We start from the raw sequence: 14497 nt of genomic DNA, 5'->3' as shown, positions 1-14497 counted from the left end.
TCAAGCTGTGTAAGTACTCTGGAAAGCTATACCAGCAGCACTGGGGAAACAGAGGCAGGAGGATTGGAGCTTGATAGCCAATTGGTTAGCTCTGGGAATTTGTCTCAGAAAAATCATTGAAAATTGAGGACGATATGGTGTCAACCTCTGGCGATCATGTGTACTGGTGTCTGCATACACAAATATGTATGTTTGTATGTATGTATTCACGACATACATTCGCATATACAAATGAATACATAAGTTCTCTTAAGTGACAATACTAATTTACAAAATGTCACTCAGTGAAAGAACCCAATGGAGTATCTGAAGCAGTGTAGTGTATAAAGCTCATTTCCTTCAATATAACTGGAGGGGCTGGCAAGATGGCTCAGTGGTTAAGAGTGCTTGCTACCTTTGCTAAGAACAAGAGTTTGATGTCAGGCAGCTTACAACTACCTAGAACTCCAGTTCCATGAGTTTTCTGGCTTCCGTGTGACCTCCACAAATGGGCAGACCTACCCTTGCAGACCTACAGTACACACTATTTTTTTTAACTTTAGCTGGAAATATAGAGCTGAAAAATCACATTGGAAATGGAAAAAAAAAAAAAAAGACATTTAACCAGGGGTGGTGGTACAAGCCTTTAGTCCCAGACTTAGGAGGCAGATGCCAGTAGATCTCAGGTAAATGAAGGCTAGCCTGGTCTACATAGTGAGTTCCAAGACAGACAGAGCTATACAATGAGACCTTGTCTCAGAAAGCAAACAAATTGAAACTGGGTTTTAAAAAAAAATGTAGGTAAGCATGGAACCTGATTTCTTTTAAAGGGTTTGTAGGTTGTTTAATATAGTAGCTGGAACATGTTTTATTAGGTCCTGTGAAAAACATTTATTCCCTTACTACATACCATCTGTATTAGTTTTCTATTTTGCTTAGCAAATTACCAGGAACATAGTGGCTCAGGGAAAAAAAATAAGAGAGAGAGAGAGACATATTCATTATCTCGATTTCTATGAGTGAGGAATCTTGGCAGAGCTTAAACACATCTGAATGAAAATGGGCATAGAAACCAAAATAGCCGCTCCGTGGGTGAAGAGGGAAAAGTTTATTCCAAACTGCTAAGGCTGTCTCTAGAGAAAGCAAGGAGAAGCAACAGAAGAAAGATTTCCAGGCTTGAATGGGAACTGGAGAAAGGGGGTGCCTTAGTTGAGGTTTCTGTTGCTGCAGTGAAACACCATGACCAAGAAGTAAGTCGGCGGGGAAAGGGTTTATTTGGCCTGCTCTTTCACATCACTCTCCATCCTTGAAGGAAGTCAGGACGGGAGGTCAAACAGGGCAGGATCCTGGAAGCAGGAGCTGGTGATGCACAAGCCAGGAAGGATGCTGCTCACTGGCTTGCTCAGCCTGCCTTCCTCCCCTAGAGCTCAGGACAACAGTTCAGGGATGGCTCCACCTACTTCCCTATTGATCGCTAATTGGGAAAATGCCTTACCAAGGAGGCATTTCCTCAACTAAGGCTGCTTCCTTTTTGTATGTTAAGTTGACACAAAATCAGCCTTTATAGGGGACTTGTGAGCAGGAACTAAGGGATTCTAAGTACACTGTAGCTTTCTTCAGACACTTTTTCTTCTCTCTCCACCTGCTCACTCTGGCCACCAGTCATATGTTAATGGAGAGCCAAGTGACCATCTGTTCCTCTGGTCAGAGATAAGGAAGATGACCCCTGCCTCCCTTTTTTTTTTTAAATATTTTTTTATTAGGTATTTTCCTCAATTACATTTCCAATGCTACCCCAAAAGCCCCCCCATACCCTCCTTCCTCCCTTTAAAAAAAAATTTTTTTTTAAAGCAGGTAGAAACTTTCCTCAAGTCCCTGAAGTAATAGTGGCTTTTGTCTAAATGTGAAATCTTGTGAAAAGGAATTTCTTGGGAGACCAAGCAGTATTCACGGCAGTGAAGTTATTTTAATCACCTGAGATCTTACTTTTAGCTTGGGGCTTAGGTGTTGTTCTTTTTACTTATTTATTATATGTAAGTACACTGTAGCTTTCTTCAGACACTTTTTCTTCTCTCTCTCTGGCCCACTCACTCTGGCCCTGCTGACTCCAGCCCAAAGATTTATCTATCTATCTATTATATGTAAGTACACTGTAGCTGTTGTAAGACTCCAGGGAGCCTTAGCTTACCTGGAACCCCCTGAATGAACCACATGGAGCCGGGATTGATGCAAAAAGCAAGAGGAATTTATCGTTCCAGTGCACTTGGATCATCCCAGGCCCCAAGGAGAGGCGGCGACCCCTGGTGCCCATTTGGTGAGATTTTATATGGTTTCCAGGGGTAGAATAGAGCATCAGCAAGTAGGCACAATATGATTGGTGGAACAGTGCACCCTTTAAACTGATTGGTCTTTAGGAAATGAGGTGAAAAGGACTTCCCTTGTCTGAAGGTGGGCAACGGTCTATCTTGTGGGATGTGTCCCCACCCGCAGGTCGGTTCCCCCCTGTGGTCTGAGGAATGTTAATTAGCCTCTCTATTCCGGAGGGGCAAGTGTTTAATGACCTTCCCAAAGTTCCAGATCTGAGCTTTTCACCGTCTTCAGACACCCTAGAAGAGGGCGCCAGATCTCATTATGGGTGGTTGTGAGCCACCATGTGGTTGCTGGGATTTGAACTCAGGACCTTCAGAAGAGCAGTCGGTGCTCTTAACAGCTGAGCCATCTCTCCAGCCTAGGTCTTGGCCTTAGTTTACATATTCTTGCCAGGATCCACCTGCTGTGGCTGCAGGTCTGAGATCACAGCCAAAAGCTCTCAGCTGCTACAGAGTCCCCCTCTGCCTCGTGGGTCTCTCAGCCTAGCTGGCTAAGGATGTGGCTCAGTTGGCATGATGCTTACCTAAATACGCACCGTGACCTGGGTTCAATGCTTAAAGCTCAAGTTGGTGACTCATTTGTATAACCCCAGACTGGAAGGCTATCCCGGGATGATCAGAAGTACAAAGTCATCCTTGATTACATAGTGAGTTTGAGGCTAACCTGGGAAAAAGGAGTCCCTGTCCCTAAACAAGAAAAAGCAAATCAGAAGTTTCTCAGGGCGTCTCTCCAGTTTTACTGGCACAGTCCTACAGAATTCAGTCAGCCCTTGATGTCCACAGGGGATGTGTTCCAAGACAGAGAGACACCAAAATTTTCTCATGCTCAAGCCTCTGGTCTAAACTGGAATAGCATTTATTTATTTGTGTGTTTGTGCATGCTCAGCTGCCTACCACTGTCTGCCTGTTCCTTTAGTTAAGGTCTTCCCCTGAACCTCACATTTTTTCCAGGTTGAACATCCAGCAGGCTCTAGCCATCCTCTTGTCCCCACACCCTCCTTGCCCAGAGCTGAAGGTACAGACATGCCCAGGATGGATGGCTTATTCTGTGGGTATTGGGATCTGAACTCTGGTCTTCACGATTGGGTGGTAAATGCTCTTACCTGCTAGGCCATCTTTCCACCTCACCCTCTTGCTTTTGGTTTGCAGCTGGATGAACCTTAGATGCAGGACATACAGTGGCTTGCCTGAATAGCCTAATAAGGAAGGAGCTGTCTCCTGGTTGTCACAGGCCACAGCAGCACTTATGAGCAGGGGCGTTAGTCACTTTTCTCGTCACTGACAGAAATCTGTCAGAAGCAGCTTGAGGAGAAAGGATGCATTTTGACTTACAGTTTCTGGGAATTTCAGGACATCACAGGTTGGGAGGGTGGAGTGGAATGGCTTCAGAGCAGAGGGACATCAGCCTGTTGCTTCTTACATGGTGGTCAGGTCAGAGAGCTGCAAATGAGACTGGAAGCAAGCTTCAAAAGTTCTGTTTCTGGGGAAAGTGAGGTGTTCTCTCTCAGTTTTCTGAGACAGGGTTTCTCTGTGTAGCCCTGGCTGGCCTGGAACTCCTCTGTAGACCAGGCTGGCCTTGATCTCAGAGATCCACCTGCCTCTGCTTCTGAGTGCTTGCCATCACCACCCCACTCTTTGTCTCGTTATTAAAAGAATTTAAGGACAGGTTTGGAGCTTAGAGAACAATTTAACCAGTTTAAGAGAAAAAAGCTGGGCAGTAGTAGTGCATGCCTTTAATCCAGGCACTCCTGAGGAAAGTGGATCTCTGCCAGTTTGAGGTCAGCCTGGATTACAGACTAAGCTCCAGGACACAGAGAAACCATGTCTGGGAAAAATGAAAAACAAAACAAGAAAGAAAGAAAGAAAGAAAGAAAGAAAGAAAGAAAGAAAGAAAGAAAGAAAGAAAGAAAGAAAGAGTGAGCCAGGTGGTGGTGGCGCACTCCTTTAATCCCAGCACTTGGGAGGCAGAGGCAGGCGGATTTCTGAGTTCAAGGCCAGCCTGGTCTACAAAGTGAGTTCCAGGACAGCCAGGGCTATACAGAGAAACCCTGTCTCAAAAAAAAACAACAAACAAGCAAAACCAAAAACCAAACAAACAAACAACAACAACAAAAAAGAAAAGAAAGACAGACAGACAGACAGACAGACAGACAGAAGCACAAGGAAGGAAAGCTGTACATCTCAGCTGCCTGAAGGATAAGGAAAAGGAGAGAGAGCCAATTGTCTTAGGATTCTATTGCTGTGAAGAGACACCATGACCAAGGCAACTCTTATAAAAGCAAACATTTCACTGGGGCCGGCTTACAGTTTCAGAGGTTCAGTCCATTTTTGACTTGGTAAGAACCATGGCCGCATGCAGGCAGACATGAAGCAGGAGGAGAAGCTGAGAGTTTTACGTCTGGATCCTAAGGCAGCCAGGAGTCTCTCTTTCCCAGTCAACCAGGAGGAGGGTCTCTTCTGCACTGGGAGAGAGCTTGAGCATAGGACCTCAGAGCCAACACCCACAGTGATGCACTTCCTCCAACAAGGCCACACCTCCTAACAGTGCCACTTCCTATGGGCCAAGCATTTTCAAACCACCACATTGTCCCTTTCTGGGTTTATGCATGGCAAATGGAAGGTAGCCTCCAGGAAAGAATGGAAAAGCCAAAATCTCAAATTACTGGGGAAAGCACACTTACCCTCTGGGCAGGGTCTGAAAGGGACAGAGCAGAAGGAGGAGGACCTACTGGAAGAGAAGGCTCAGCTGCTTAAGTGCTCAGTGCTCCTCAGAGGACAGCCCAGTTCCCAGGAACTCCTCCCTAGCAGCCCACAAAGGCCTGCAATTTCCCATTCCAGGGATCTGAAGCCTGCTCTGGTCTCCATGAGCATATGCATACAGGAGGCACAGACACACAGACAGACAGACCGTGGGCATCCACACACGTGCAGCACAGATGCATACACGTACAAATAAATACAAATTAAAGAAAGGTGACTCAGCCTTGAGCTTTACCCCCAAAGCCAGTGAGTTGGTAGGCCCTACTGGATGAATGCCTTTGTTTTGGGTAGCCTGGAATGTTGTCTCTACCTGAGGCCAGAGGTAGTTCTATCCCTGGAGTTGATCCAATTTGAATTTATCCCCCCTCTAGTTTACAAATGAATGAGACTCTGACTATTGTTATTTTATTTGACTTTGACAATTACTGGGGGGGGGGAAAACAATCTACTAATCTACTTTTCTAATGGCTAGCCTGGCTATGTCCACAATGGTAGACCCCAAATACTTGATGTTTCTCCTGGTCATGTGTTCATGGTCCATCTCCTCTCATGAAGGCTTTCTCCTTCCTCTCTCTCTCTCTCTCTCTCTCTCTCTCTCTCTTTCCCTGACTCTGCAACCCCCAATCCCAGCTAACTCAGCACCCTCCCCCACCTCTAATCCCTCCAGTAATTTGCTGTAGCCATTTTTATTCAACTAAGGTTTGTACAACAGAAGCTGTTGAGAATTCACTCCTAGGCAACTAGACCTTCAGCTACAGAATTTAGCATTAAAATACATAGCAACTGACCAGACCTTAACTTATCCCTTAACAGGGACTCAACAATGCCCTGATCAAGGCCACTGTAACGTCTCCCTGCCTCTGAAGAGGGAACCTGAAAATCATTTAGGAGATGGGCTGAAATTGGAGGAGAGATGAAAGCCCACCTCCACTATTAAAAGCTAAAGATCTAGTTCTAAAGCTGTTCACCAGAAGGAACTTGTATCTGAACTGGAGTTTCAGTCCTCCCTCCCCCGCAGGCAGATGTGCTCCCTCTGGCTAGCCCTGCCCTGAGTTCCAAGGAGAATCCTTAGGACAGGGTTGCCTCTATTACCTACTTTTCTATTGCTATAATAAAACACCATAACCAAGCAGGTACGGTGATGCACACCTTTGATCCCAGCACTCAGGAGACAGAAGAGGGTGGATCTCTGAGTTGGAGGCCAGCCTGCTCTACAGAGTGTGTTTTAGGACAGCCAAGGCTACACAGAGAAACCTTATCAAAAACACCAAAACCAAAACCAAAACCAAAACCAAAACCAAAACCAAAACCAAAACCAAAACCAAAACCAAAACCAACCAACAAACAAAAAAAACCCAAAAAAACAACCCAACAACAACACGAACTAAAAACCAAAACCAACTAACCAAACAAACAAAAATTCCCCACCACAGCTCGTGCCATGGCTTACTTTTGGGCTTACAATTTCACAGGGATAAGAGTCTGTCACTATCACAGAAAGGCCGTGTGGCAGCAAGCACCAGGCCTGGCGGAGGGAAAAGGCAAGAACTCACACCTCAAACCTCAGGCAGACAACAGAGAGAAACTTGGAACAGCAAAGTGTTTAGAAACCCCAAAGGCCACCTCCACGGCCACATACCTAACCCTTTCCAGACAGCAACAAACCAGGGGACCAAGTGTTCACATATCAGCACTAGGTGGGATGTGCCATTTAAACCATCACACTGCCTGGCAGTTTCTATACCGTTTCCATCGGTTCTGCTCAGAAGACCTACTTTTGACTGCCAGGTCCCACAACCTCCCAAAGTAGCAAGGTCAGCTGAGGGCCAGGTGTTCAAATATAAGCCACAGGAGAGGTCACTTTTGAGCCATAGAGGAATAACAGGATATGTGTACCAGGGGCCAGAGCTTTCCCAGGTATAACTGAATTCCGATTAACTTTGCTTCATCCTGTTTCTTTTCTGAGTGTGGCACTGGGCATTGAACCCAGAGGCCTTCTGCGTGTTAAGCAAGCCTTCCGTGGAAGTGTACCTTGGGTCTGTTCCAGTATATGCATTTAATATTTTGAGAGATTTCTTTCTTTTTTGTATTTATGTGTATACATGTGTGCCAGGCCCACCAGCAGCACTCGAACAGCCTCTGTGGGAGCAGTGAAGATGATTCTAGGAAAGACAGAGAGAAGAGATGATAGATAGGTTAGGAGGGCTTCCAGTTAATACTGAAGCCCTGAGTTGATTTTACATAGCCTTTTTATACCCTACAGTGCCATGGGAGGCAAAATCACAAGCTAGCAGAAACGATGGCTGACAAATACACAGGATATCTGTTTTTATCTGGAGGTCTCCCTGTTTCTTCCACCAGGATTAATAGAACGTTTGACCCCTCACCTTGAGCATCAAGTATATCTCCTATTATTGTTCCGTGTATTAGCAGGCCAGGAAATCTGTCAGCAGACCCTGACCTGTCTTGACTCTGTCTGGCAGGTAGACTTTTACAGAAGAAGGCAAAATGGCTCCTGACATATGTGCGCCTACATGAGTTTGTATGCACCACTGTATGCAAGTGCCACCAGAAGCCAGAGGACATTGGATTCCCTGGAACTGCACTTACAGGCAGTTGTGAGCCAACTGACTTAGGGGCTGGGAATGGAAGTTAGTTCTCCATAAGAGCAGCAAGTGGGGGGCTGGAGAGATGGCTCAGTGGTTAAGAGCACTGACTGCTTTTCCAAAGGTCCTGAGTTCAATTCCCAGCAGCCACATGGTGGCTCACAACCACCTGTCCTGAGATCTGACGCCCTCTTCTGGTGCATCTGAAGACAGCTACAGTGTACTTACATATAATAATAAATAAATCTTAAAAAAAAAAAAAAAGAAGAGCGGCAAGTGACTGTAATCACTGAGCCATCGCTCAAGCGCATGTTCTCAACCTGTGGGTCATGACCCCTTTGGGGGTTGAACATCAGATAGTCTGGACATCAGATTTTACATTATGATTCATAACAGTGGCAAAATTACAGGCATGAAGTAGCAACAAAAAATTTTATGGTTGGGGGTCAACATAACACTAGGAACTGTATTAAAGGGTCGTAGTGTGAGGATGGCTGAAAACACTGTTCTAGCTCCTTTGTGTGGCTGTTTAAGAAAGAAAGAAAGAAAGAAAGAAAGAAAGAAAGAAAGAAAGAAAGAAAGAAAGAAAGAAAAATGAGCCAGACATGGTGGGCCACACCTTTTTGCTTTGTTTTTGGTTTTTTGAAACAGGGTTTTTCTCTTGTGTAGCCCTGGCTGACCTGGAACGCACTCTGCAGACCTCAAAGTCACACAGTTCTACCTGACTCTGTCTGGGACCAAATGCATGCACCACCACCTTAAAGGTCATACCTTTAAGTCTAGCACACAAGAGACAGAGGCAGGTGGATCTCTGTTGAGTTTCAGATCTCTGTGAGTTCCAGGCCAGCTTGATAGTGAAGCCCTGAGAAAGAGGAGGAAGAAGAAGAGGAGGAGGTAAAGGAGGAGGAGGAGGAGGAGGAGGAGGAGTGAAAATTACATGAATCTAGGCATGGAGGCACATGCCTACAATCCCAACACTTAGAAAGCAGAGAGATAGACAGGAGAATCATAAACCAGCGTGGGCTGCCTTTGGAAACCTCAACTCAAAGCAATCAACTGTATTGAATTTCATTGTTGTATACACTGAGTGCATTACATGTGAAACTCTAAAATTCTGGAGAAAAACATATTCAAGGTACTCATTATGGTGCCTTAAAATCATTTAATATTCCCCAAACTTTCCTAGCAAGGTGCCTCTATATAAAAGAAAATAGAGTATAATTAGCAGTTGGTAAGTCTAGCCCAAACTTATCACAAAATTAGACCCTGAATGACTTTGACGACTAAGTAGCAGATCTTTCTGAAAGTCAGGTAGTTTCCAGCCTTTTGCCTTCTGCAAACCAAAGGAGAAACTAATCTCTTTTTCGGTTAGTAGGTCATTAAATGATGTTCATGCTGGGCTTAGGTGTAGCAACCCGAAAGCCAGGTTCTCAGGCTTGAGTCTGGGCTTCATAACAAATTCCATGCCAACTTCAGCTAGGTAGTGAGATCCAGAGAGGAAGGGAAGGGAAAGAGAGAGAGAGGGAAGGAAGGGAGGGGGAAGGGAGGTGAAGAGGGAGAGAAGATGGAAAGGAGTGTGAGACAGTGAGAAGAGAGAGGGGAAACAGAGATTATGTTGAAAACAGAGTTATGCTATTTTCAGCATAAAAAAAAACAAAAACAAAAACAAAAACCCAGAACTTGAAAAAGTGTGGTTTGAATATGCTTGGCTCAGGTAGTGGCACTATTTGGAGGTGTGGCCTAGTTGGAGTGGGTGTGGCCTTGTTGGAGTAAGTATGTCACTGTGCGGGTGGGCTTTGAGACCCTCTGTCCCAACCACTTGGGAGCCAATTTTCTTTTAGCGTCCTTCAGATGAAGATGTAGAAGTCTCAGCAACAAAGTCTTTCACAGTTCTACTAGGATGGCCCATTAAGCCCCACTTAAAGCATTCCACTGCTTTCTAAATCCAAAGTCCCAAATCCACATTCTTCCAAACAAAAGCAAGGTCAGGCCTCTTACAGCAATGCCTCAGCTCCTGATACCAACTTTTGCTTTAAGTTAGGGTTTTCCTGCTGTGATCAGACACTGTGACCAAGGCACCTCTTCTAAGGACAACATTTAATTGGGGATGGCTTACAAGTTCAGAGGTTCAGTCCATTATCATCATGGAGGGAGCATGGTAGCATCTAGGCAGGCATGGTGCAGGAAGAGCTGAGAGTTCTACATCTTCATCTGAAGGCTACTAGGAGAAAACTGGTTCCCACATGGTTAGGACAGAGGGTGTCATTGCCTGCCCCCACAGTGACACACTTCCTACAACAAGGCCACACCTACTCCAACAAGGGGAAACAGATATATACTCTTGAAAACAGAGTTGCATTATTTCGCAGCATTAAAAAGACCACAAAAACAAAACCAGAACTTGAAAAACTTTGGTACTGTAACAAAATCCCTTATATGTCTGTCTATTTGTATATGTATATGCATATCTGATGTGAAAATTATCTCATCCCAACAATTACTGATATTCACACTGTTTGGACAAAGATGCTTCTAGCTGCTCCTCTTCCTCCTCCCTCCTCCTCTTCTTTAGTAGCCCTTCTGCTGAAGCATTTTGCTGCTGAGCTTCATAGACTGCACAGTGAAGTGTGGTGTGGTGTGTCCACTCAGAAGGCTGAGGCAGAAGAACTTCTTGAGCCCAAAAGTAGAAAATCCTGCTTTAAAAATGGGGGTGAGGGTGGGGTAGGAACTAGAGAGAAGGTTCAGCAGCTAAGAGCATTTGCTGCTCTTCTAGAGGACCAGAGAATTTGGTCCCCAGCACCCTCTCGGGTGCTAATCGTCTCCTGCAACTCCTGCTCCATGTCTTCTGACACCCAGTTCTGGCCTCCCTGGTCACTTGCACACCAACCAGACAAAAACAAATATATTATTTGTCCCAGCATGGCTGTTCTAATTATCCATGAGCTGGGTACTTAACTCATTTCTCAGATTCTGGAGATGGGGTAGCTGAGAATATGGTGCCTGGCTGTCCTAGAACTCCTGACACAGACCAGGCTGCTCTTGAACTCAGAGATTTGCCTGTCACTGCTTCCTAAGTGCTTAGATTAAGGGAGGGCATCACTATGCTAGAATGTCTTTCATAGGTGCTCTAGTTCCATTCCTGAGATTGACACCTTCATGACCTAACCAGCTCCCAAAGATGTACTTTCTAATGATGTCCATTTGCAGGTTGGGCTTTCAACCAATCACAAAGCCTGTCTCTGATATCAAGCAAAGAGTGGATCTAGTAGGTTAAGGGAATAATTTGTAATGTTACAATGGGGAGCTAGGGGTGCTTCTCAGTGGTACTGTGTTTTGTGTTTCTTTTTTCTTTTTTTTTTTGGTTTTTCAAGACAGTTTTCTTCTGTAGGTTTTTTGTTTGTTTGTTTGTTTGTTTGTTTTTCAAGACAGAGTTTTCATCTGTAGCCCTGGCTGTCCTGGAACTCACTCTGTAACCCAGGCTGCCCTTGAACTCAAAGATCTGCCTGCCTCTGCCTCCTGAATGCTGGGACTAAAGGTGTGTACCACCACTGCCTGGCTTCAGCAGTGTTTTCTTAAACTTCACGATACTCTTAGTTTAATTCCCAGTGCTGGAAAATAACAATCACCACCGCCACCACTACCGCTGCCACGATTATAGGCAATTCAGTGGCCAACACAAGCACAATACACATAGCTACAATATCTTTTTCATTTCCTTTTGTGTGGTGAGGCTAAAACCCAAGGCATTCTATCTAAATAATCTATTACTGAGCTACAATCCCCAGCAACCTCCCCCAGTCATTGTCTCTTCTCTTCTTCCTACTCCTTTGGCCTCCTCTTTCCCTTCCATTCTTCCTGCTCTACTACCTTCACTTCAAGACAGAATCTTATGTTGCCCTGTCTGGCCATGACTTTGCTTAGACAAGTGTCTTATTTAGGGTTTCAGTTGCTGTGATAAAACACCATGGACATAACTTTGGGAGAGAAGGATTTATTTCTGCTTCCAACTCTCAGGTCATACTCAGTCACTGAGGGACTTTAGGACAGGAACTTAAGGCAGGAACCTGGAGGCAGGAACTGAGGCAGAGGCCATGGAGGGATGCTGCTTACTGGGGTACTCTATAGCTTACTCAGCCTCTTCCTTCCTTTCTTTCTCTCTCTCTCTCTCCCTTCCTTCCTTCCTTCCTTTCTTTCTCCTGAGATATATATAATTTTTTTTTGATACAAGGTTTCTCTATGTAGCCCTGGCTGTCCTGGAATTTGCTTTGTAGACCAGGTTGGCCTCGAACTCACAGAAATCCACTTCCCTCTGCTTCCTGAGGAATCCTGCTGGGGTTAAAGGCACGCACCACCACTGTTTGACTCAGCTTGCTTTCTTATAGCACCCAGGATCAGGGGTGGCACCATCCACAGTGAGCCGGGCCCTTTCCACATCAATCAGACTTGCTGACAGGAAAAATCTAGTGGGAGCATTTTCTCAACCGAGATTCCCTCTTCTAAAATGTCTCTAGCTATGTCAAGTTGACATAAACATAGCCAGCACAACAGGACTGCCATGTGACTTTCTATCTTCCTGCTTCCACTTCCCAGGTGATGGGACTGCAGACCACGTACCACCATGCCTGATTTCTGAGGGGCTAGGATTGAATGCAGAGCTTTGTGCATTGCTATGTGGTACCAAAGGTACTATATAAGTCCCGATTCTTGCCTGATTCATGAACTTCTCCATTCTGCCAACTGGAACAATACAACCTGCCAGTCTTCTTTGTGTATAAGTGCACCACTAACTTCTAGAAAGCTGGATGCAAGAAGTAGCAAGTGCCACTTGCTTTCATGGTTAGCTTGTAAAACCCCTTCAATGTATGCTTAAACAGCACAGTGCTATACATGTTTCCTGCCTCCTGTGCTGTGTGGCTTGGAGATCCTCTTTTTCCACCACGTGGGCCTCAGAGATCAAGCTATCATCAGGCTGTTCCCCATAGATCCATGTCACTGTCCCCATTTTTTAAATTTTTGTTTGATACAGTCTTTAATGATGTAGTCCTTGGTAGCCTAGGCATAAGTAAAACAAGCTGGCCTCAAACTCATGGAGATCCACCTGCTGCTGCCTTCCTAGAGCTGGGATTAAAGGCGTGTACCACTGCGGGGGACCTAAAGAATATTACTATTTATTGTTTCTGAGACAGGGTCTCACTCTACAGTTCTGTCTGGCTTGGAACTTGCTATGTAAACTATGCGGGCCTCAAATCTCCATTCTACCTCCTGAGTGCTAAGGTTGATAGTATGTTCAGCCACATCCATCCTGGGCCTAAGGATTTTTAAAAATTGTTTGCATGTGAGTGTGAGTGTGTGTGTGAGTGTGCTCGCGTGCACAAAACACCTTTGGAAATCAGAATAGTCTGGAACTGGAGTTACAGGTGGTTGTGAGCACCTGAAATAGGTGCTGGGAACCAAATTCGAGTTCTCTGAAAGATTATTGCATGTGCTTAACCACTGAGCTATAGCAACACTCCCAGGTTTAATATTTTAATTATTATTATTATTATTTTTAGTCTTTGAGCCTATGTGGCCCTGGCTTGCCTGAACTTCATATGTACACCAGGCTGCCTAGATTTGCCTGCATCTGCCCCAAGTGCAGGGAGTAAAGGTCTGTCCCATCATGCCAGGCTCCTGAGTCCTGTTGTAAAAGGTATGTGCCGCCATGTGTGGCTAGTGTTTTGTTTTTGAGATAGGGTGGGATCAAATTTACTACCTAGTGCAAATGGATTTAATTTCCTGATCCTGCTGCCTCTAACTCTAAACTCTGGGGAAACCCCACTGTAACTGAACCATGTGCAATTGAGTCCTAATGACTCAAATGGATACAGGTGCTCAGAATTTCATGGTAACTAGAAAGTGAAGAGGCTTAGAGTTGTGAAGGAACTAAGGATTATTTAAAAATTATTTAAATATGTATTTTTATGCTGAGCTTGCTGGTGTACATCTTTAATCCCAGCAGATCAAGAAGCAGAGGCAGGTGGCCTCTGAGTTCAAGGGCAGCCCTGATCTACAGAGTTCCTGGACAGCCAGGGCTACACAGAGAAACCCTAACTCATAAAACAACAACAAAGAGGATTTTTATGTGTTTGGGTCTTTTGGCTCCATACATGTCTGTGTTTACCAAAAGTGGGTGCCAGATCTGAAGGTATGAGCTGTCATGTGGATGATGGGAGTCAAACCTAGGGCCTCTACAGGAGCAACACGTGCTGTTAACTACAGAGCCATTTCTACAATTCTAGAAGATTATTTTGTTTTTTCGAGACAGGGTTTCTTTGTGTAGCCTTGGCTGTCCTAGTGAACCTCCTCCTGTCTCCTCCAGCGTGTGGGGATTAAAGGCCTGTGCCACCATCAACTGCCTAAGATTTTTAAACTAATGTCATTTACTTTAAACCTGATTTCTCATGGTCTATCGTTTTTTTAAATTTCGTTTTTGAGACGAGGTCTTATGTATTCCAGGCCTTTTTTGAACTTCCTAAGTAGTTGGAGAGTAGTTCGACTTACCCTCCTGCCTCCTCTCTAGGGCTTCGGGGTTGTCTGGCAAGCGTGACTTTACAACTGAGCTACACAGTCTCTTTCGGTCCTGGCCCTGTCATTTTAGAGATGATTAAAAACTGGGCTTAGACAAGGTTCAATCAACCGCCCAAGTCACAAGAGCCCAGGCCCAATCTGACTCTAACACAGAAGTTTGTGGAAAACCAACCACTCTCCCTTCTGTCCTCTCTCTTGCTGCCCTAAGAGATGAAT

Source organism: Mus caroli, unplaced genomic scaffold, assembly GCF_978045245.1.
Source record: "Mus caroli unplaced genomic scaffold, Mus_caroli_1 scaffold_9, whole genome shotgun sequence".
Classification (NCBI taxonomy): domain Eukaryota; kingdom Metazoa; phylum Chordata; class Mammalia; order Rodentia; family Muridae; genus Mus; species Mus caroli.
The sequence above is the reverse complement of the archived record's forward strand: the minus strand, read 5'-3'. Positions refer to the sequence as shown.